Genomic DNA, 4533 nt, shown 5'->3' with positions numbered 1-4533 from the left:
TAACTGAGTGAAAAGGGGAGGGACCTTTGAAGTGGGAGGGGCTAATGACGTAAATGATGGACACATGCAGTTACCAATCATTTTTGTTTACTCGTCACGCCCAATAGTTCTGTTTTTTCCGCCTGTAATTTAATAATAATAAGACATTATTATTATTATTATCATCAATTATTATTATTATTATTATTAGAAGTAGTAGTAGTAGTAGTAGTAGTAGAATTACTTGTAATTATTAGAATAATTATAAATACATTTTAATAATAGTTAATAAATAATTGCACTGCAATTTTATCTTATTCAAAATTTATTTATATAAATATAATGCGTACCTATGAATAATGAATATGAATTTTTAATCTAGCAAATGCAGATTTGTTATTTTATGCTTGTGTGTAGCCTATAATATGCTCATAATTGTGACCCTGGTACTCTTCTATTAAATATCCCAGTGGGCAAATATTGTCCTGAGTATAGTTTAAAGGGTTAGTTCACTCAAAAATGAAAATTCTGTCATTTATTACTTACCCTCATGCCGTAAAACCTTCGTTAATCTTCGGAACACAAATTAAGATATTTTAGTTGAAATCCGATGGCTCCGTGAGGCCTCCATAGGGAGCAATCACTTCCTCTCTCAAGATCCATAAAGGTACTAAAAACATATTTAAATCAGGTCATGTGAGTACAGTTGTTCAATATTAATATTATAAAGCGACAAGAATATTTTTGGAGCGCCAAAAAAAAACAAAATAATACTTATTTAGTGATGGCCGATTTCAAAACACTGCTTCAGGAAGATTCGGAGCACAAATGAATCAGTGTATCGAATCATGATTCAGATCGCGTGTCAAACTGCCAACAACCATAGACAGTAAAAGAAATGGACACAGCGACCCCATTGGAACTCAATTGAGACAAGTGAAGCCCATTTTTAGCGATTTTTAGCACTTCCGTTTCTGACGCGCAGACTCAAACTAAGCTTGATGACGTCAGCAACCTGTCTGACAGATGTAAATCTTCTAGTAGCTGTGCGTGCAAACTGCCATCGTTAATCTTGCAGAGACGGCGATCTTGAGCGGGGAGTTCTTTGGCGTGAGTGAGCAGGAGTAAGTATTCTGATTAATTATTTTGTATAGTATTTTAAAATGTAACGCCAGTACGCCATATTAAGTTAATGCATACTATTGCCTGCGAGCTTCTCCTCCTGTCTGTACGGTAATTTCTCTACTGTGCGACAGAGAGTCGAGTGGTTATGACGCAATCGTTAGCCTATTTTTACAAAAACTGTATCTACGGGGCCATAATGTAACATAGAAGGTAATGGAGCCCTTTATACATTGTCGTGTATCTTTAGAAATAAATAATGGACAAATGGAGTGTTTAAACGCCTCAGATGTAAAGTTATTCACTGTCAAAGTGACGCCAAAATGAATGGGAGTCAATGGGGATGCTAACGAAGTGAAGTTCTGCTACAAGATGGCGGCACCCGGCCGACTTCAACTTCCGGTCGACTTCCTTGGGCACTGCCAACAACAGACATCTGCCAACGGCTGAAATCACGTGACTTTGGCGCTCCGAACAGCAGATTCGATACACTGATTCTTTGTGCTCCGATGCTTCCTGAAGCAGTGTTTTGAAATCGGCCATCACTAAATAAGTCGTTATTTTGTTTTTTTGGAGCACCAAATATATTCTCGTCGCTTTATGATATTAATATTGAACCACTGTACTCACATGAACCGATTTAAATATGTTTTTAGTACCTTTATGGATCTTGAGAGAGGAAATGTCATTGCTCCCTATGGAGGCCTCACAGAGTCATCGGATTTCAACAAAAATATCTTAATTTGTGTTCTGAAGATTAACAAAGGTTTTACGGGTGTGGAACGGCATGAGGGTGAGTTATAAATGACAGAATTTTCATTTTTGGGTGAACTAACTCTTTAACTATGCAAAAATGTATTTAAGAGAGACACCTGCTGGGGAAATCATAGAGTGCAGTTTTCTGCTGTTGATTTATTTTATTTTTTTTATAGACAATTTCCAAAAGTGTAAAGAGCTTTTTACACTGGGGAAACACACCAATAATAACAATACCTTTATGTTTGAGGCACCTCTAATTGTTAATATTGTCTTCTAAATGATGTAGGCTGGTTTGTATCAAAGGATTGTATCAGATCTGGCAGACTTTACCAAAAGCAGACTGTGATATTACAAGCAGTTTGAAAGGTTTGTGTTTGCTTAACTTCAGAATAACCTGATGCATACAATGTTGTATTTGCACTAAATATCTAAGGCAATAATGTAAAAGCAAGAAGTAAACTGACCAGTTTCACAGAGACCTCAAGTGGTTTTTCATTCATGAAGGATTCTGTGTATTTGAACAATTAGAATAAAACTTTTTAGTTGACGACCATGCAAGTTTCAGGAATTAAATCGTTCCATTCAGCCACATTTGTTGCCTTTAGCAGACCTATTGTATATAGAGTGGACGGGGCAATAATATAGCGTGCGACTTAGTGAGGTACACAGAGCTGTTCCTGTCTCCAACAAACTACATACTATGTGTCTTCCCTTCTGAAACCTATGTACCAAACATACATACTTTTCTATTTTGGCCATGCATGCAGCAATGACTGAATGAGCTGAATAAGAAACAAAAAAGCTATCTTGTCATTTTGTCACTGTTCTGCCAATCTTTCCTCTTAGCATGCAATGACCTTGCATGTAGGTTGTTTTGGATACAGCTACACTTCACAAATCTACAAATCATGTTCACTTCAACGTCTATGGTGATGGCTACAGCTCAGCATAAACATGTTTCATTTGTACGCTGCCTTTCAAAATGTTCATCTCACCACTATACCAAGAACTTCAAAATATGGTTTTAAATAATTATACATCCATAAACATTTTTGTTGTTGTTGGTCCCATGTGAAAAAAAAGTACATTTCAATAATGTACTTAAAGTGCTCTATTTTCGTGCACTAATTTTGTACTTAATATACTAAAAATTCTTCTTTAGTACTTCTTAAGATCATCTTAAGAACATCTAAGTGTACTCAACTGTGCTTTTCTGAGACACCATGAAATATGAACTAAAATGTGCTTTTAATATACTATCTGTATTTAAAATATATATATAGTTACCACTTATAGTACACTATGGGTTCAAATGTACTATAAGTGGTATCTAAATACATTTTTTAAATACAGAGATAGTATATTAAAAGCACATTTTAGTTCATATTTTAGTACAAAATTAGTGCACGAAAATAGAGCACTTTAAGTACATTATTGAAATGTACTTTTTTTTTTCACCTGGGGTAGCATATTGTTGTTTCTATTGCTTAGAAGGAACAAAACAAAAATCCTCTATTTTGGCTATTAAAAAATATGTTAGTAGTGTTAATAGTGAGTTCACCACTGCTAGAACAGCCAACCAAGTGTGTTGTAATATTTTTTTTTAATGAATTTAAATTTAACGAAAAGTTACAAATACAAAAACAATAGCCGTCAAAAAAATATATAAAAACACATACATATAAAACTGATTGTAAATTAGCTAACTATAAAGCTAAATAATTAATGTATAAATTAGTTGTCTTTCACATTGGCCCTAAATATAACATCTAATAATGATTTACATGTCATCCAAATTACATTGCCAAGTATGCGGCCACGAGATGGCGCTACATTCATTTTAGAACAAAACCAAAGCAAATCTTTTCTGCTTTAACGCAACACAAGCGCGAGGATATTCACTAGGATAGTGATCTCCTTGACAACACGAACGTTTGTTTTCGTCCTCCCTACAAACTGCTGAGGGTTTTATTGATGAATTATGGTATTATTGATGAATCTACAAAGCCAGCATCATAACCTACCTAATGGCAAAGCTTAACAACGCGTCTGAAATCAACATGTCTTGCGTTTTGTTGGCGTTATAGCGAAGTCGAAGTACTGTTGCGCTCTTGTGGCTGTAACGTGAGTTTCTGTGAAGTGTTGAGGAGCTGGCTGTATTTAGGGAACTCCACGCGTCCATAGAGGCGGCGCTTATTGGAGTTCACTAAAGAGCCAGAGACAGTTTCAGCCCGGAGAGTCATTCTGCTTTTGACTCAACGCTAAACAGTTGATTTCGATACGATTTACATCTGTTTAGTAGTTATATTATGAGTTGGTTTTTTAAATCGTTCCGTCCAGTGATTTTTGTCCTGGCTTCCACATGAAAACTGCTCATCGACGTAAGTATTTAACTGTCTCTATTCAGATTTTCACTTACGACATTGAAAGCTACAGGCGACTAACTTACTTGCGATTAAAGGGAGAAAAGATGATGGTCATTTCGCCAAATATTGTCAGTAGCTCTTAAAGAGCATTTTCCTTGATTATGTGAATGTTGCCAGTGGAGTCCCAGGGACCTTTACACCTGGATATAATGGATCTCTTCAAGGTAACTAACTCTCCAGGGAATGTGTTTGGTTTTCAGCAAAGACTGTAGCCTTCCCACAGTGCTGCCCCTGTATTGGTTTTAAG

At 35.8% G+C, this 4533-nt stretch overlaps 1 protein-coding gene across 2 annotated transcripts in view; it reads left to right on the top strand.

The window, feature by feature from the left end:
- The first annotated feature begins 3743 nt into the window (after positions 1-3743).
- Positions 3744-4533, top strand: part of fam102ab (family with sequence similarity 102 member Ab) — a 44390-nt gene continuing 43600 nt past the window's right edge. The window contains exons 1-2 of one of the 2 annotated variants that reach the window (XM_048187861.1): positions 3744-4241; positions 4487-4533. The gene's annotated coding sequence lies outside the window, so the exon portion shown is untranslated. The remainder of the gene's footprint in view (positions 4242-4486) is intronic. The other variant, XM_048187862.1, reaches the window with a different exon arrangement.

This window comes from Megalobrama amblycephala, linkage group LG4, assembly GCF_018812025.1.
Source record: "Megalobrama amblycephala isolate DHTTF-2021 linkage group LG4, ASM1881202v1, whole genome shotgun sequence".
NCBI lineage: Eukaryota > Metazoa > Chordata > Actinopteri > Cypriniformes > Xenocyprididae > Megalobrama > Megalobrama amblycephala.
This window is presented reverse-complemented; position numbering and strand designations above follow the sequence as displayed.